Genomic DNA, 20,806 nt, shown 5'->3' with positions numbered 1-20,806 from the left:
TCCGGACGGAGGGCGACTTTATAGGCGCCGCGGCCCCGCCCCCGCGCCTCGCCCCTCCCAGACCTTCCCAGCCCAGCGCTCGGCGGGGACACACCCCTTCCCCGCTCCCCTTTCCCGGGCGCGCCGGGCGCCCGTCGGAGCCGCAGCCTGTTGCGCAAGCCTTTGTAGGGGCGCAGCAGGGAGGGGCCTCCCTTCCCCGCCCGAGCTGAGGTTCGGCTTAGCTGTCCCCTAGGAGGCCCTGGCCTGGGCGTGTGCAGCGGGCGTTTGTGCGCGGGGAACGCGTGTGTGCATGTGCGCGCTCGTGCGTGTGCATGTGGACTTCCTTATGTCTCTGCGTGGCCGCGCGGGCCCATCTCTTCTGCCTCAGAGTTCCTTCTCCGGAGAGTCTCGTCGCGCCACGCCCTGGCATCCCTCCTGGGCGACTCCCTGCATTTCCTCCTGGTCTCACCGGTTCAGCTCCGGGCCCCCCATTCAGCGGCCTGCCCGCAGCGGCGGCCTCCTTGGCTTCCGCCCGGCCAGCTCCCGGCTCCCTGCCATTCTCACCCCGCGCCCATTCCACGTTGCCTCAGCTGGCCGCTGAAATCCCGGCTCCCATGTAATCTCGACCATTTTGCCCACTGCATCTCCAGGCCCGGCGCCTCCCCTTTCCAGTTCTAAGCACGCCCCTCTCCTCTGCCCTACAAATCCGGCCAGAAGGGAGAGTTCTGCCCCTTCCTCTCCTGGTTTCCAGAACTTGGAGGACACACCCTTTCCAACCTTAGCACTGTCCTGCTCTGCTGTCGTGTTTAGAAAACTAGTGCCTGCGTTTTCTCCTCTGCCCAAAGAAAGCAGCAGTTCTCAACTCTTACCACGGAGGCGACTCCCCAGAGGAGCGTTTTTTTGGTGTTTTTTGGGGTTTGTTTTTTGTTTGTTTGTTTTTTTAATAAAAAAGGTGGATGGGCCCCACCCCAGACCAGTCTAATCAGAATCTCAGGGACAGCAGACTAAGCTGGCATGGGAGTTATTAAAAAGCTCTCCAGGTGGTTTCTAATGTGCAGCCAGGCTGAGAATCACCTAAGGAACATCATTTTATGAATACAGAATGACTAACAGCTCATAGAGTCACTGTCCTCAGGCTACCTGCCCAGCCTTAAACTTGCCACCGAGCCAGGGCCGGAACCAGGGCATGCTCAGGTGCCCCCGCCCCTGCCCCCCACACCTCCTTCTGAACTGTTAGCCTCTTTTCTCCTCCAGCCCATGCTGTCCTCAAGGCAGGGGACCAGACTTTGCTATTTACCTCCATAGGCCCTGACACTTAAACTGTCATTCCTCAAATGACAGAATTGAGCTGCTCTTATGAACCAGGTCCTGTGCCCAGCACCTGGGAAAGGACTGAGAAGACACAGCCCTTTCCTTTGAGGGCACAACATAGGAGAGCCCTATGATTCAGTTTCTCCATCCATACAACAAGGTGGTTAAGCTGAGCTCATTCATTCCATGCCCAGGCACCATTCTAGACCCTGACAACATGAGGACATGGTCAGGAACAAAAAGCTTGCATCCTTGGGAGCCATCCTGTTGTCTGAGGACCCTCCCAGATCTAGCAGGTGCAACAGTTTTCTTGAATCCCACTTACAACCATTCCCCCCATAGCCTCCCCCGTTTTGGCTATTGAGTGAGTGAGTACCTGTGGCTTGTTACCTGCTAAAGATACAGAGTATTAAGTTCAAAAGCATGGAGGAGGCTGCCCACTCCTTCAGTAACAAATGGAACCCCTAGTGCGTGGGTTGGGGAAGGGCATTTTGCCAGGGGAGGCCATTGCCTGTCCCTTTGAGGAAGACTTCAGGGCAAGACACAAAGGACAGCCCAGAAATTCATCTTGAAGCCCTGGGGAGGTTGCCCGTGGGAGGCTGGGCTTGTGTTTAGGAAGCCCAACCTTCTGGAAGACCATTAGCATTGAACAAGGCGGAGGACGGGGAAGAAGCGGAGTGAGAAGAGCAGAGAGAAGAGAGAGGAACTTGAACAGCAGAGCAGAATGTTCCGAGAGCAGTGGCTATCTAAAACCAGATCACCTTGGGAAAGTCCTGGGGAAGACGCCATTTGGATTCCACACTCACTCTCTCAGTAGGCCCACGGTCTGTTTTCCTTCTGTGTTGCAATGCAGTTTTTCTTCCACTGAGCACCAGATGAAGTAGTTTTCTCATGTTTAGCTAAGGTGGTTGCGCTGCAGAAAGAAGACTGGCTTTACTCCAACCCTGGAGGCACACACAGGACGGAGGATGCTCATCCTACGCAGGGGTCACCCACCGGGAGCTGAGAGCTGCCTGCCGTCCACACGCCCCAGCCCTGGCCAGCTGAGGCAGCAGAAGCTCTTGGAGCTGAATGTGGGTGCGACTGCACTGAGCTGTTGAAATTATTCCTCTTTCTCGCTAGTCAGCAATGGAATGAGATCTGCTTAGTAAACGCACATGCGCTGCAAATCTATCACAGGATGAGATTGGATTTTCAGGACTAACGTCCACTGGAAATTTCTGTTTAACAACATCTCAGATTTTATCCTAGAATATTCTAACTAAAATGACCATAGGAATTATCTATTCCCGACCATCTTTCTTGGAATCCATGGGTACTTGGAGTTGGGAGAAACCCAAAAGGCAGCTGCAATTTATGGGGAAGAACACAGTGGTCTGTCGTCCCAAATGTGACTTTACTGCTTACAAGCTGTGATACCTTTGTCAAGATACTCGACCTCTCTGGGCATGGAGGAAATGAGTAAGAGAAACCATCAGGCCGTTCAGCCACAATTTATGGCCCTACTGCTGCAGGCTCATGTTCTTTTCCCTCCCATTAAAATGAGAAAGTGTCCCTGGAAAGCCCATGTCTCCCCAGCTCCAGTCCTGGACTCCAGCATCTCTCTCTCCCTCTCTTCTGGATCATTCTGGTCAACAAGCAGAAATCCACTGCCATCAATGACCCCTCCTAAACCAATCCGCTCTTGATCCCAGATGCCCCTCCAGCTACTGCAGCCCAATTCCTCTCACCCTGTCCTCCCCAGACTTCTCAAAATAGGCCTCTGTACATACAGTCCTACTGCCTCATCTCCTTGTCCTTTTACTTTCTGGTGTTTGATTTACCCAGTTCTTCTTGAACCTGGTTGAATAATTCTTCAAAACTTGTCAGTAAAAACAACAGCCTTGTCCTCCCACTTCCCCACTTCCCTCTCCCCAGAAGCTGCCACTTGTATCTCTTGGATGATCATTTGTATCTTGTGTCTGCCACTCCCCAGCTCTTAACTTTTGGGTGAGTTGTTCAATTTCCTGCCTCTGCCTCCTCATCAATAAGATACAGGAAACAATCTAGGGTCATCGTGAGAAATATATGCATGAGTACATGGAAAGAGCCTAGAACAGTACCTGACACATAGAAAGCTCTCACTAAAATGTCAGCCACCATCCCTCCTGGATCTTGCACAGGAACTGATGCATGGGGATGTTTAGTAAGCATTGGCTGAAGAAGTGAACAGATGCAAGAGTTTCTCTTCGAACCCACCCTGCTTTATTGAATCTTGTTGCTTGCACTCTGCTGGGAGGGGAAAAGGGATTCTTCTACTTGCTTCATGATCCCACGTGTGGAGGGCATCCCACTGTGGGTCTTACCTCCGTAAATGTAAGTTAGCCCAGTTCTCTGCAAGCTTGTCTGGCCTGTAAATACCCAGTTGTGTGCAAGGGGAAAACCTGTGAAAGGAAAACAATCCCAAATGAGGCTAAATGTGAGGCTATGTTCAGGACACATGATAAATCCTTTACTTTGAATATAAATGAAGAGGGGTACAACATTTGGCCCATAGAAAATCAATTTTGGCTGGGTGCAATGGCTCATGCCTGTAATCCTGGCACTTTAGGAAGCTGAGGTGGGAGGATGCTTGAGGCCAGAAGTTTGAGACCAGCCTGGGCAACATAGTGAGATCCCATCTCTACAGAATATTGAAAAAGATAGCCAGTATCTGTAGTCCTAGCTACTCAGGAAGCTGAGGCCGGAGAATCGCTTCAGAGCCCAGGAGTTCCAGCCTAGGTGACAGAAGGAGACCCCACCTCTAAAGAAGAAAGAAAGGAAGAAAAGGAGGGGAGAGGGGTGGGGAGGGGAGGAGTTTCACCTTTTTCCCCAGCCTGTATGAGTTTCCTGGGACTGCCATAACAAATTACCACAAACTGGGTGGCTTAAAACAACAGAAATTTGTTCTCTCACAGTTCTGGAAATGAACAGTCCAAAATCAAGGTGTGGGCCATGCCCTGCTCCCTCTAAAGCCCCTAGGGAAGAATCCTCCCTTGCCTCCTCCAGCTCTGGTGTTTGCTGGCAACCCCTGGTGTTCTTTTTTTTTTTTTTTTTTTTTTTTTTTTTGAGACAGAGTCTCACTCTCTTGCCCGGGCTAGAGTGAGTGCCGTGGCGTCAGTCTAGCTCACAGCAACCTCAAACTCCTGGGCTTAAGCGATCCTACTGCCTCAGCCTCCCGAGTAGCTGGGACTACAGACATGCGCCACCATGCCCGGCTAATTTTTTGTATATATATTTTTTAGTTGTCCATATAATTTCTTTCTATTTTTAGTAGAGACGGGGTCTCACTCTTGCTCAGGCTGGTCTCGAACTCCTGACCTTGAGCGATCCACCCGCCTCGGCCTCCCAGAGTGCTAGGATTACAGGCGTGAGCCACCGCGCCCGGCCCCCTGGTGTTCTTTGGCTTATAGCTACATCACTCCAATTTCTGCCTCTGGCGTCATATGTCCCTCTCTTGTGCCTCTGTGTGACCTCCCCTCTTCCTATAAAGCACATCAGTCACACTGGATTAAGGACCCACCTTAATCCAATGTGACCTCATCTTAACCTGCCTAATTACATCTGTAAAGACCCCTTTTCTGATACAGTAATATTTTGAAGTTTGGGGTGCATATGAATTTTGGGGGGAAAACTATCAACCCAGTGCATGGTTAATATGGATGTAGCAAACATTTGTAGTCTGTTTGCAGGGAGACCTACTGAGTGAGCTGCTCAGGGCAGCCTCAATGACGCTGATCTCCTGGATCCCACATCTGCCTCCCTTTTGTCCTCTGCCCCCGCCAACTCCCTTCATCCCGTGCTCAGCTCGGCTGGCATCTTCAACAGCATAAATTGTACATCCTGCCTCATTAAACCATTCATTGCTCCTGTTGTCTGCCAAGTTCGCCACCCTCTCCCTGGCGTGGCAATGGGGACATCCTTCCATGAGCCCAGGCTTGTCTCTCCCTCCCCACACTCTCCTCCGGCCACTGAGTCACTTGCTGCTGTCCCTGAACATACCCCTCTCACCTCCACCTCGGAACCTGCAGCCAGGCTGTTGTCTCTTCCTTCCTGGAAAGCCTGCCTACCCGCTTCACCTGCAGAGGCTCCACTCATTCACACATCTGCGAAGCACAGCAGGGCCGATCACCACCCACTTCACTTCTCCTGCTTCCTGCCCTTCCCTCCTGAAGTCAGGTGTGTCGACCTGACCTGCATTGTCGGTGGAGGTTGAAGGGAAATGACCTGTGCCAGTGCCGGGTGGGAACTTTCCCAGCGAGTGTGTGAGTCAGCTGCTCTCCTCACTCTTGTCACAGAGGCCGGCAACACCCCAAATGGTGGAAGTTCCTCTCCCTGGGGCTTGGAGGAAGGAAACAATGAGCAGAACCCCCAGCTGACCCAAAATAGACATGGAACATGGGGGTTGCTATGGTCTGAACCATTGTGTCCCACACTCAAAATTCATACGTTGAAACTGGATCCCAATATGACAGTGTTAGCAGGTAGGGACATTGGGAGGTGATTAGGGCGTGAGAGTGGAGCCTTCGTGAATGGGATCAGTGCCCTTATAAGAGAAACCCTAGACAGCTGCCTTGACCCTTTCACCACGTAAGATTACAAGAAGACAACTGTCTCTAAGGAAGCAGGCCCTCACCAGATGCTGGCAGCCTGATCTTGGACTTCCCAGCCTCCAGAACTATGAGAAATTAATTTCTGTTGTTTATAAGTCACCTACTTTATGGTATTTTTTTATAGCAGCCCAAATAGACTAAGACAAGGAAGAAATAAACCCTGTTGCCATGTATTACTAAGATCCTAAGTGGGTTTATTCCTGCAGCCTAACATAGCCCGTCCTGACTGACCCACCATCCTCCAGGGCCCCTGCGAGATGCCAGCTCCTCCAGCAAACCTCTCTAGTTCTCCTCCAATGAGATTCTTTTTTAAAAAAAAAAAAATTCAACACATATTTGTTGACAATTTACAACACACCAGGCACTGTGTGAGGTGCTAGGATTAAAGGGATAAACAAAAAAGCATATTACTTACCCTCACGAGAGCCACATGAAACACATGTAATTGCAATTGTTGCACATGTTTTTAAGTAAGACTACACAGTCTTGGCATGATCCAAGAATCTAACCTACTCTGGAGGGTCAGGAAAAGCCCTCTGGAAAAAACGATATTTGAAGCAGAGATCCATTAGAATAAGCATGGCTAGGCATGACCTTACCATCTTCTGATCTCCCGAGTATTGTGTGCTTCCTCTCTTTTTATTAGCTAGAACTCTTTAATGTATACCTGGCATAAATACCATTTCAAATGTCTTGAGCAATAAAGGGGAGGGCAGGATTTATTGGCTGGCATAGCAGTAAAGTCCAAAGGAGAGCTGGCCTCTGTCTCTCTAGCACTCAATATCTCCCAGATCAATTTTAGTTGGTGTTGGCTTTGTTCTCAGACAGGTTATTTCTGGATTAAGTGACAAGGCTGTCAAGTAATTTTAGGTCATCGAGAGGCCTTCTCATCTCTGAAGAGAGCAGAGCCCTGGGAAATTTCTCTCATCTTTTCTGAGAGGTTTTGGGAGATGTGAGGAGCCTGCTAGTATGTGTGGCAGCCACTCATCCTAGCACTGCTGGGCTGTCACGCTCTTCCTCACCTCACCTGAGCATCTGCCGCCACCGCCACCGCCACCAACTGCACCTTCTGCCCAAACCTGCCTGCCGCATGCAATCATGCCAGGCAGTTTCACATCTGTGTTCCTTTGCTTGTGTCTCTGCAAGGTGGGGCTTCCTGTTGAGGGACTGTGGCTCCTTCCTCCGACGTAAGAACATACCACCACATACACACGGTGGGTAAGGCTTAGTGACGTTTGTTAATTAAATAGAAGGAAGGGGGGAAGGAGGAAGAGAAGGGAAGGAGGAAGTGGGGGAAGGAGGGAGGGAGGGAAGGGAGGAAGAAAGGAAGAAGGGAAGGAAGCATACAAGGAAGGAGGGAGAGAAGGGGAGGAGAGGGAGGGAAAGAGCAAGGGACACAGAGAGGGAGGAAGGAAGCTTTGCATCTAATGTACAGACAATTGGCTTAAAACTACCCTCAGTCCTCCAGGTTTAGAAGATAGGATGGATGGTTCTTTGGCAATTCCTAAACTTTAATCTGCTCTTTTTGCCTCCAGGGCTGCATTTGCTTATGCATAAAGGTGCCCACTAACTTTCTAAAAGCAAATGACTGTCTTCATGGGCCGAGAAGTTAGACTTAGCCTGACCGGCTCTCCTGCCTGGCTTCTCACTGGTGTTCTTCCCAGCCCCCGTCACCTGGGGATTGGCACAAGAAATGCAAAAGGATTTTATAGCAACCATCTTACTCCCCAACCTGATTACAGAAGAAATTTCACCTGACTTTGATCCCTTGTGCCTAACTAAATTTCAGGTAGCCCAGCCCTTTGCTGGACCTGGAGGTAAATTCTATCCTGGTCAATAAATTGTCTTGCCCAGTGTTATTAGAATTAGGAAAGCAAGTCTAGTGCCTTTTTTTTTTTCCCACTTACAATGCTTTTTGAAGCTAAACTTAAATGACTCCTAGATTCAGCCCTTACTAGTAGCTTCCTAACCCACAGCTCAATGACAGCCCTAATGCTGTAGGGTCCTGTTGCTTCCTCTTTCTGGACAGAAAAATGAAATGTTCAACCCGTTCGGGCTTTCAAACAATGTGTGCCTTTGACTCCCACCAGGACCAAATGCAAGAGGAGGGGGCTCTGTGTAAATCTGCCCCCATTCTGGGCAGCACAGGGCAGAGTATACAACTTGCAAACTGCAAGAAATCAGATGACAGATGTCAGTATGCACAGGGACTGGTGGGCTGGAGCACAGAGGAGTTAATATCATTTTCAAGTTATAAGACAGACCAAAGCATAGCTGCCCTGTTCTTAAGCAAAAAAGGGGGTGATGTGGAGGAGAAACCAACAAGCCCTTGTGAAGGGTGTCAGCATCAAAATGGAGTCACTTGTGTTTTTTTTTTTTAAAAAAAAAAGCCTAAAAAATGGAGCCAGGGAAGGCCATAAAGGAAGCATTGTCATACATAAATGCCTGATAACAAAAACTATCACACAAAACTCTACAAAACCCACAACCTTGCACAAACGCCATCACAGTCTTATACACACACAAAAGTACTTCTGCAAGGACATCTGCCCAGCAGCTGCCTGTCCAAACTTGGACTGATGCCACACTTGTTATTGATCCTTGTAGCCAAGGGTAATTACCTCAAAACAATTATGTAATCCTTCCCATTTTTCCTTTAAAAATCTTTGTTTTCCTTTACCTCCCTAAATACACACATAGTTCACCATGACATATGTATTCCCATTGCAATTCCTATTCCTGAATAAATATCTTTTTTTTAGAGAGCTTCCCTCTCCGTTTGTTATTTAGGATGGCATAAATGGTGTCAGAAATGGGGTTTGAGGCAAGATAACCTTCCAAAGGAATCTGTGATTCTTGGAACTGGTGTGCAGTCAGTACTCACTTGAGCACTTTGAGCACTTTGCTTCCAAAGCTCACCTTTTCTTCCCTGGGGAGTCTTCTCTCAGGCCAAACCTCCCCCTTTTTCTAAAAGCTCTTTGAGTTTATTTGAGATCTGGTTTGGGTAAGGCTGCCTTAAATAAAGGACCTTGCATCCTTTCTGGGATAATAAAAGACTTTTTGTGTGGTTTTTATTTTTATTTTATTTTATTTTTTTTTTGACAAGTCCTTTGTAGTACAAAGTCATTTCATCTTTCCGCTGAGTATAATTTTCTCGTTTCTACGGAACTTACGTTCTGTCTGTGAAGCATGTCTTTTCTGGTAAATTCATTTTTGGTTCCTTCTGCATGCTTGGTTTAATATTCTGTTTGATCTGCATGCCTGGCTTAAAATTTTTGTAAACACTCTGATTTTGGTTTCCTTTTAGTTTGGTTACACATGTCTATAAATAATTTAGATTGTTTACTTTTTTCCCCTTTGCTTGTTTCTGAGCATCTTCAGAGAACAAAAATAAACATTCTAAATGGTGGGCGTATGATCACCAATTAAAAGCCCCTAGGGTGGTTGTCACTATCTAAAACACTGGTCTAAACTCCTGACACTTTCTAAAGGATTTATAGGATTTTCTTTGCTCTCAAGACATTAATAAGACACAGAATGGGATTCCCAAATGTGAAGGCATACCAGGTTTTCTGGAAGTCCAGCCAGCTACCTGGCTTTTCCTTTTGCATATTTTAAAATCAATGGTTATCATAGGGATCATTCATCCGAAGCTTGTTTTTCCTGGCACCAAATTAATAAACTGCAAATATAAAGTTAAAATAAAGCACTGGTATGTAGAGGCTTCTAACTTCTATCTTTTTCTCTTTTCTTCCTCCTCTCTGATTACTTTAAATCTGTTTACTTTTTCACTTGTATTAAGATATCCTACTGTTGTTAATTTCAAAGCCACCTCAAAGTTTTTCTTAGGGCATTTCAGCCAAGATTTTAGCAAAAAAAGAGAGAGAGCTTTCAAATGATAACAGCTCCATGATAACCAACAACCTAGCCTTGTACACCTAAGAGTCATCCCTTTTGGAAATATAAATTTAGGTTTACTAGACTAACAATCACTTAGGGTGATGGAACAGTTAATTAAAAGATTGATAGTCTAAAAAGGAAAGAACCAGAGAAATGTTTACAAAAGTTAGGTTCCTGGATGAAACAGTTCAAAATTTTGAGATCAGAGCAATAATATAAGGCTTCTCTGTCTGGCATAAAAATTTTGCTTTGTCTGCCATGTATGAGCCAGAAAAAGTTGAGGGGGAAAAAAAAACGTAAATACCTCTTTCTAAAATGCCTCCCTAGCCACATTGAGTTATCAAGCAAACCAGACCAACAAACAAAGAGATAAATTTGTTGCTAAAAATTCAAGGCCACTGGGAGATTTTGTTTTTGTTATACAATCCAACCAGTCCTAACTAAAATGTAAATATTTAACCCCAAAACTCTTTAAAAAAAAAAAAAGAAGGATATCTGTTTGCTCTCGTGACCATTTCTTTGGCTGTGCAGAAGCTTTTTAATTTAATCAGGTCCCATTTATTTTTGTTGTTGCTGTGATTGTCTTAGGGGTCTTCTTCATAAATTCTTTGCCTAGGCCAATGTCTGTAAGAGTCTTTCCTACATTTTCTTCTAGAATTCTAATAGTTTCACACCTAAGGTTTAAGTCTGTTATCCACCGTGATTTGATTTTTGTGAGAAGTGTATGGTGTGGGTCCTGTTTCAGTCTTCTACATGTGGCTATCCAGTTTTCCCAGCACCATTTATTGAATAAGGATTCTTTTCCCCAGAGTATGTTTTTGTCTGCTTTGTCAAAGATTAGATGGCTACATGAAGATGGTTTTATATCTGGATTTTCTGTTCTGTTCCACTGGTCTGTGTCCCTGTTCTTGTGCCAATACCAAGCTGTTTTAATAACCACAGACTTGTAGTATAGTTTGAGGTCTGGGAAATTAATACCTCCCATTTTGTTCTTATTGTCTTAAATTGTTTTCGCTAAATGGGGTCTTCTCTGGTTCCATACAAAGTGTAAAATTATGTCTATTTAGAACTCAGGAAAATCAGTAAGAAAAAAATCAAACAACCCTATCAAAAAGTGGGCAAAGGACATGAATAGAAATTTTTTCAAAAAAAGACAGAAGAATGGCCAAGAAACGTGAAAAAATGCTCAGCATCTCTAATCATCAGGGAAATGCAAAGCAAAACCACAATGAGAGATCACTTAACTCCAGTGAGAATGGCCTTTATCAAAAAGTCCCATAACAATAAATGTTGGCATGGATGCGGAGAGACACGAACACTCATACACTGCTGGTGGGACTGCAAACTAGTGCAACCTCTGTGGAAAGCAAGATGGAGATACCTTAAACAGATTCAAGTAGACCTGCCATTCAATCCAACAATCCCATTATTGGGCATCTACCCAAAATAACAAAAGTCATTCTATAAAAAAGACATCTGCACCCGAATGTTTATAGCAGCACAATTCACAATTGCAAAGATGTGGAAACAACCCAAGTGCCCATCAATACATGAGTGGATTAATAAAATGTGGTATATGTATACCATAGAGTATTATTCAGCTATAAGAAATAATGGTAATATAGAATCTCTTATGTTCTCCTGGATAGAGTTGGAACCCATTCTACTAAGTGAAGTATCCCAAGAATGGAAAAATAAGCACCACATATACTCACCATCAAATTGGTTTCACTGATCATCACCTAAGAGCACATTTAGGAATAACACTAATCGGGTGTCGGGCAGATGTGGGGGTAGGGAGGAGATGGGTGTATACATACATGATGAGTGCAATGCGCACTGTATGGGGAATGGACATGCTTGAAGCTCTGACTCGGGGGATGGAGGGCCAAGGGCAATATATGTAACCTAAACTTTTGTACCCCCATAATATGTTAAAATAATAAAAAAAAAAAAAATAAAAATAAATAAATAATTTAAAAAAAGGATAAAAAGAGTTTTTTTAAAAAACTCAAACTGCTATGAAAACTGCTTTATCCAAATTTTGGTCCATGGTCTTAATAAGATTACATATTGAGACAAAATTTAGCTAAACAGTCACTTTAGTAAACAGGTACCAGTTTGTCAGAAACATAATTTGGATCCAACTTTCCTTTTATTAATATTAACCATTGAGTTTATATTACTATTTTTTATTGTCTCATGACTAAAATTTCAAAATGAAAGGAATATATTAAAATACTTTTACCTATGTATTCAAGTTGTCTGTATGTTGTTATATTGTGTGTATATAATATTTTTATACCAAAATACATCAGTGATCTAATTAATTAATTAATTGGCTTAAAGGAAAAATTAAGCACTTGAATCAATTATTTTATCAAAAATATAGTAATTAACCCAAATATTTCTAAGTTCATGTGACTTAGATACATTTTTGCCTGGGTTTGCTGGTTAGACAGTTTTATATTTATCTCTGTTAGATATTTTAACACGTCAAAGTTTCACGGTAAGGTCATAGAACTATAAACTCAGTCTAAAAGCAGAATGATCTTTATTTAACTCTTTAATAAGTAAAACTAATTTAATATTGTTGATTTAATGAAAACAGCTGTATTTTATGAGTTATCAACAAGATATTCAAATATTTGAGGTTCTCAGATGATAAACACCTGATATTTATAGGCTATAAAATGGTTAACAAAAAATAGCTTAAAATAATGACTATTCTTGTCTAATATTTCAGTTTTCATAAGTAATCTAGGTATAATTGTTAAAAATAAATAAATTGGGTAAATGTAAATGACAAAAACCTTTCAAATAAACTCTTCATGGTTTTGAAAAATCTTTTTGGTAACTTAAAATCTTAAAGCTATGTTAAATTAAGTAATAAATACTCATTAAATGTCTGGGTCATTTCCAAATAAGATAAAATACTAAAACATAAATTGCTAAGCATAAAATATGTTTGTTCTTGGCTTCTTAAATTTTATAAAAAGACTAAATATATTTGGTTCTATTAACATTCATTAAAAATTATGTTACACAGAAATGTTTCTAAAATTATAAAATGGCTCTTATCTATAAAATACTGATATGTGGCAGTTCAAAATGACTTACTACCTATGTTTTCACTAAAAACTAAGGTTATTAAGAGTTAAAATTTGAATTAATATTTATAATTATGTATATAAAGTGTACCAAAAAAGTAAAATATGTTTTTGATAGAGAAATCAAAAAGACATAAAAATCTATTCTTTACTGAAAAAAATGCTTTTGTTGAATTCAGAGGTTATTTAAAGGTTATTTCAAAATATTACTTTAAAAAGAAAATAAAAACAAGGTAGAAATAAGCAAATAACTAAAAGAGAGAAAAATATGAAAAAATAAAGATGTATTTATTTTTGCTATAAAAGCTAAAAAGAAAAAAATAATTTTTAAAAATAATCAAAAAATTAAATTTTGTTCCGAAGCAAAATGACTATTATTTTAAACAGAAGAAAAATAGAACAACACAAAAGACTTAAGCATGTATGTCATCAAAGGTCTGTTCAGGTCCTGAAATGTTCGTAAAAGAAAATTTATTTTAAAAAATTGTGTGTAATCAAGTTGACTATAATTAAAATAAAATTATTTGCAAATCTTTCTAAAGATTGAATTTGATTTTTATTATCTGTGTGTGTATGTGTATACATACATACAAACATATAAAACAAAGATTATATTGGTTACATTACCAAATTTTTATTAAAATTTCATATTTACATTCTTTACAAGTACTATAAATTCTGAAATCTACCTTGGTTTGGCTTCCTAGCCTCAAAAGGCTTTTATTTATTTTTTTTTTATTTAATTTTACAGAATCAAAGAGTCTAACAGTATATCTTGTTAGATACAGTATGTCCTCATAATGTATACATTATTTCTTGTACAATGATATGAAATAATATGGGAAATATTCATGATAAATTATTAAGTGAACAGTGCAAGTTAAAAACAATAGTTTCATATTTTTTTTCCCCACCCCCCCTTTCCCGAGTCAGCACCTTCAAGTGTTACCACTCCCCAAACGGTGCGCAATGCACTCATTGTGTAGGCATACCCCCATCCCCTCCCCCACCTCCCACCTCAGTCTGATGTCCAATTGGTATCGTTTCCAGATTTGTATTTAGGTGATTTTCAAGGAAACCAATTTTCTGGTGAGTACATGTGATGCTTGTTTTTCCATTCTTGGGATACTTCACTTAATATAATGGGTTCCAACTCTCTCCAGGAGAACCATAGAGATGTATCTTCATCATTCCTTATAGCTGAGTAGTATTCCATGGTATACATATACCACAGTTTACTAATCCAATCATGTATTGATGGGCATTTGGGTTGTTTCAAAAGGCTTTTAAATCTGAGATTACTATGTGGTCAAATCACTATTGTTATAGAGAAAATTAGATACAACTAAATTTACGTCACAAATTTGTCTTACACTCTGATCATCATTGGTAAAAATCAGGATTACTGCAGAGAAAATAAGTTCTGTTTCCAAAGAGGAAAACTGTCATCTACCTGTTGTTAGAGTGTAGCCCTGCAGATTGTCTTCAAGTTCTTGTTATTTAATCCAGATCCTGGATTCTCCTGATTTCCTTCAATATTTGACTACAATTCTCCAACAAGAACAAAACTGCTGTGTTCCTAAAGCCCTAGAAGCTAAAGCTAGTCAACTTAATATAAATTTCAAGTGACAAGTCTTGTGCCTAACATATGGGCCACACAAAAATTCACCAAACTGCCTGATATAACCAGAGATAAGAAGTTGATACTACTACAAACCAAGATGAAAAGCTGGTGGCTTCATGCTGTTGATGGCTTTTCCCAAGACGTTTTCCCAAGACCGCTTCCTCATAATGAGACTCTTGCCCCTCTTAATTTTTCCTTTCTTATGCATACCTCTTTCTCTGATAGGATAATGGTATAAGTAATATTTTATAATCAGTAGCTTCTGCTGGTGACCTGACAAAATCCAATCTAAGAAGTTTTTCTTTTTTAAGTATCTATTGATTAATTTTTTTAAAAAAATCTATGCTATTGCTAATACTACATGCTAGACCTGGATATATTTCTCCGGGGAAGCCGAGACCCAATACACAAAATTTTGAAACAATCATAAGGATACAATAGTTCTCACCGATTTACCTATGGTCATCTGATTTATTCAACTAGTTGCTTTAAGCCTAGGTTCTTAGCTCAAAACCATTATACAAAACTGAGGTTATCATATTACTATTAATTTTATTTTGTATTTTTCTTTGAAACTTTATACCTGTTACTTGTGTCAAATTTCTGCAAAATTGTAACTCCTACCGAAATAATACTTGGCCAGCACTTTGAGATAATGGTCAAAACACTACAGAAGAGAACAAATTAAACTTAACCATGGACTTTAGGTAGACTTAGCCTGAGAGCCACTCCTTCAAACATTAAGTCCCTTGTTGTTCAAATGTGGCTGAAAGAATTTTGACACTGACTCCTACTGGCCAATCACTCCCTCCAGTGTGGGACCAGACCAACAGCCCAGGACAAGTCCATCATGGCCCTGAGGGACAATCAAAAGATAACTGCAGGAAAATTGATCAGAGATGCTTTCAAAAATATATATCTTAATCAAAATGGGGAAATGCGAAAGTTGTCAGAATCAAAATGAAGTCACTTGTGTTAAAAAAAAAAAAAAGAAAGAAACCCAACAAACAGAGCTGAGGAAGGCCATAAAGAGAAAGTCTCACGCACAAATGCCTGATAACAAAAGCTATCACAAAAGACCCCACAAAAATCATAACTTTACACAAAGACCATCACAACTTTACACGCAGAAAAACTTCTGCCCAGATAAGATCTGCCCAGCAACAACTACATATTCAACCTTAGGCTGATGCCGCCCTTGCTATGGATCCGTGTAGCCATGGAAAATTATTTCAAAACAATTATGTAATCTTCCTTCTTATTCCTTTAAAAACATTCGTCTTCCTTTATCTTTCTGAATACACACTTAGTTTACTATGACATATATTCCCGTTACAATGCCCATTCCCTAATAAATATCATTTGCTTTTAGGGAGTCTCCCTCTCTGTTTCTTATTGAGGGTGACACCCTTAATTACAACTCAGTCGGATTCAGAGAGTTCACCTGAGTATGTGGGGAGCTTCTACTTAATAATCTTCCTTGTAAGTGCAGAGCACAGGAACTTTCCAGAGGGAAGTCCTATCTGTTCTGTCAGCAACATATTTCAAGATGAGGAAGCTGAGGCTACACTTGGCTAATAGCTAAAAGAAATCCAACTCTTGGTCCAGGCCTGGGAAGGTGACCCGAAGGCCCCACAGACTGCGTAGGTGCTAGACAGGGATCTGGTGACATGAGCGGGTCATTGAACCTCAAAGAAACCAGTGGCTGTCTCCATAGAGGCGGAAGCAAAGCCAGGGAACATCAGGAAAAGAGAAAACGTGGCTGCCACAGCCCAACCAGCCTGCCAGATGGAGCAGGGACAGAGCCGCAGAGCCACACCTGAGGAGTGGGATGATTCCGAGTCGCCCCATCTGCCTAAAACAAACAGACAATCCCCAGTTTATAGCAGATCAATATCTATGTTTGTCCAGGTAGATGGTGCCTTTATCTCCAGCACATGAGACTTAGTGTCAGTAGATCATGCTTTTATCTTGAGCATATATTATGCATATAAACTAGGAAATTGCTATAGAAATGGTTGTTATTCTCATAATAATACTGATAATAAGTTTTAGAAAGGAGTGTTCCGTGTAGAACTATTAGAAAATTCATGTATGCACTAAATACATACATACATATATGTACATATATCCAAAAATATAAATCACAAAAAATTAAAATAAAACAAATCACCACCCAGAAATAATCTCTATTAATTTTTTGATGCTTGTGTGTCCAGATATTTTTCTATGGGTATGCATGTATTTGTGTGTGTAAATATATATTAAAAATTATTTGATAAGTATTTAATTATAAATAGATATCTTGATGACAGAACTTAAAAACACTGTCATGCTATATTGATATTTTCATAATTTGCTTTTTCCCTGTAACCCTACATGATGAACATCTTTGCATTTTAAAAAATCTGACCATGCATTTTTTTACTTTCTTATCAGAAAATGCAATATGCATAAAACAGAAAATGTGTAAAACAAGTGTACAGTATAATGGAATAACTATAAAACGAACACTAAGGATATAGCAGCTACCCACCCCACATAAGCTGTCTCCACTGCTTCCATCACTCCCACGAAGCCATGTGATCATTTCTGAGGACATGTAGTATCCTCTATCACATAGATGGACCACAGTTCATTCAACATGTTTCAAATTGTTGAACATTTTGAGTGTTTGCAATTTTCTGCTGGGGTGAATATCCCTGCAGGTACTTCTATACATCCATTTTGTATGATCTTCCAATAATTTTTTTTTTTTGATAAAGTCATAGAATTGAAATCTCTGGTTCAAAGGGTACATATATTTTTAAGATTTTTGATACATTGCTGCAAGCTGCCTTCCCACAGGCGGTTGGAGGGTTGGGTCTCACCAGTGGGTGTGTCTCTGCCTCCATGGATGTTTGCCCATCTGATCAGTGACAGCTAGTATCTCATTGTTGTCTCCATGCATTTGCATGTCTGTTTTTGCTGGTGAGGCCAAATGACATCATTTACTTCACATATTTACACTTGGCCTCCAAGCATTACAAGTGAGAGGTCCTATTATTAAAATATATCATCTCTAGAGCTGTCCTATCTCTATGTCCATCCGTAAGAAATAAAAACGCCATCCCACCCTCCTCTTCCCACTCCACGTCCGGAGCCATTTGTCAGCTCCTAGGCTTGCAGCCAAACTGGGCATCATCGCAAAGGCCTTGTTTCTGCTAAGCAGGAGCTGTGGGAACTGGGCCCCCCCTCTCTGAGCCTCATGCTCCTCAGCTGATAAGGGCTTAGCAAATAAGAGAATAATGAAACTGATTATGAACTCCAGTTTTTAATAAACAAATACTTGTTGAGCATATATTATATGCCAGACACTTTATGTGCTAGCCACTTTATGTGCTTTATTTCTGATTTTTGCAACAACTCTGCAAAGCAAATGTTACAATCTCCATTTTACATACAAGGAAACTGAGGCTCAGAGAGGTGAGGTGACTTGCCCAAGGTCCTACAGCTATGGAGACTGACAAGCCCAGCTCATTCCCAAGAACCTGCCGGTTCTGGGAGGTGCCAGCACCATCAGCATGTCTGGAAGGCCACATGCAATGACCATCAGGAAATGATGTCTGGAGAATGTTCTACTCGAAATGTTCTTGGAGAATCCGTTCTTCTCTCACGATGGCACTGTTGCTGCTTGTCACATACACCATCCAGAATGGGATGGACTGCTCCTTGCAGGAGGACTGTCCTCATGACTCAGGGCCCACTTTGGTCAAGCTCTGCTAGAATGGGACGATGCCCATCCCTCCTCAGTCTCCCTTCCTTGTCTCGACCTCCTGTTACCATCACCTTCCTCTTCTCCGCCCTTTGGCCTTTCTGAGTCCCACCTGTCTAGGAAGCCCTCCTTGATGGAAACCCACAATGTCCAACTTGAAGGGCTCTCAGAAAAAAAGAATGAGAAGAGCAGGGTCTGCCACGACTAAATGTCTACACCAGGGACTTCACCTACGTCATCTCCTGCAAGTATCTCCCAAACTGGAGTTCTTGTGTCTCCGTTTTGCAGATAGGGAGGCTGAGCTCCAGACAGGTGAAGTCCTGGACCAAACATTCATGACTGAGAGTAGCCAATACTTATAAAGCACATAGGTACTGGGTTGTAAACCATTTGCATACAATAATCGTTAATCTTTCACCACATCTCCAGGAGGTACACTACTGTTTCTATCATCTCCATGTTATATTTAATACATAGAAATACCAAAGCAGAAAAAAATTAAGTAATTTGCCCAAGATGTCCCAGCTAGTAAGCAGAGCTGGGATTGGAACCCAGGCAGCCTGCCAAGTTTGTCCCTAGCCACCATGTCTGGATGACCCCAAAGTCCCATGGATTCTTTCTCCTAAACCTCCAAGTGCCTGCCTTCTAAGTGCAAGAAGTTCTACAAACATTCTCCCTGTGCAGTTGGAGGAAGCTGACACCCAGAGAGGGTGTGCTTGGCCCCAGGGGCCCAGGTCTTATGACCCTGAATCCAGTCTCACCACAAGCCTCGCCCACACCACCTCAACTCAAAGGAAGGAAGGCGCTGCTGGTGAGCTCACCTCCCTGCTTCCCCCTTGGCGGTGGTGGGCTGGGACTCTCCAAAGAGTGAATGTGTTTAATCACTAGGTGAGTAACCGTGGGAGGCTTCCTGAGGCTGATTATTAATAGAAGCTGGGGAAGGTGTGCGTGCTCAGCAACAGGCCAGCGGTTTGGGATGCCAGCCTGGCTCAGCCTCTTGATTTCTGGAGTCACCTGGATGACTCAGGCTCTAGACCATCTCCTTTGACTCATCCCCTGACTGAGGGCTCAGCTTCTCACCTCTGGGACACCCCATTCTCAAGGCAAATTGCTGTCTTTCCTCTCCCCTTCCTCCTCATTTATTTATATCACCTGTCCCCAAGCTGGCTGCAGGAAATGAAGCTTTCAGACAAAGAGACCCAGGTTCAATCCTAGCAGACCTTAGCCACATTGCCTAACCTCCTGGCACCTCAGTTTCCTTATCTTTGAAATGGGCACACCAACATCCAACTGGCCTTGAGGACTTACAGAGGTAATTGCACGGCAGCACTCAATAAGCTCCACCACCACGATTACTATTCTTCTGAGGTTGCCACACTGGAGCCTGTTGGCCACAGGCTCTCAAAGGTCTCTGTTCCTTTGCTGCAAATGTCTTTCCCTGGGCTCGACACCTCTTCTCCATGTGGGGAGTGACAGTCCTACGAGGAAGGGTAATGTATTACAATATTAAATAGAGGTGTTCTTTTTATTTTTTTTAGCAGGGTTCTTGGGAATAAACCTGGCCATTATGAACCCTCTTCACCCAGGGGTTAGGGTTACTGGACCCAAAGCAGACACAGTCACTGCTGGCTTTTGTTTTCGTCAAACCTAAGGCATGAAAGATTTGCATGAAAAATCCCAGAAGGGAAGGAGAGAAACTTGAAGGTGGAGAGGGAAGAACCCTGTGCTGGGGCGGGGCAGGGTCTGGGGTTCTGTGAGCAGCAAGGACCCTTTCCCCTGCTGTAGGAGGTAGAGGGGCTGCTATGTCCTCACTTGCCCTCTCCAGAGATCCTGGTGCCCAGGCAACCACCCCTGCGGGGAAGGAACTTTGAGTTACCCAATGTCTAGCTGCTTCGTAACACAACCCTGGAAACTTTGCTTGACACTGGTGCTGGGAAACTGGGGGCTCCCACTTGTGACTGAGACTGAATTTCCCACTGAGCCAACAAAATGGGGGCTGCAAGTTCCCACTGATTTAAAGAAAATAAAAGAGATGGATATTTTTTGCACACCTGAGCTTGTGGCCTGAGATCCTCACACCCCACCTGCATCCCTGCATGAGCCCAGGCAACAGTGCACGAAGCTCTCATGGAAAGAGCATGCTGTGAGTACAGACATGTGGGAAAGCAGGGTGGCTGCAGGTCTGACAGAGAGCGGCCCCCTTGATGGATAGACCTGTGCTGTCTAATACAATAGCCAGCAGCCACATGCAGCTATGTTTAAATTGGTTCAAAGGAAATGAAATTAAAAATTAGCCACATTTCATGTGCTCAATAACCAATGGCTACTGTACTGGCCAACACACATTTCCATCATTGCAGAAAGTTCTGTTGGTCTATTGGTTTATTAGTCTAGAAAGTTCTATCTAGAGTAATTAACACAGGACAATTGCCCAAAGAGCATGGGGAAAAAACTTTCTTCATTCCTCTGGACAATAATTGAAGACCTACTTCCATTA

The sequence above is a fragment of the Eulemur rufifrons genome, chromosome 3, assembly GCF_041146395.1.
Source record: "Eulemur rufifrons isolate Redbay chromosome 3, OSU_ERuf_1, whole genome shotgun sequence".
NCBI lineage: Eukaryota > Metazoa > Chordata > Mammalia > Primates > Lemuridae > Eulemur > Eulemur rufifrons.
Note: the sequence above shows the minus strand (reverse complement) of the source record.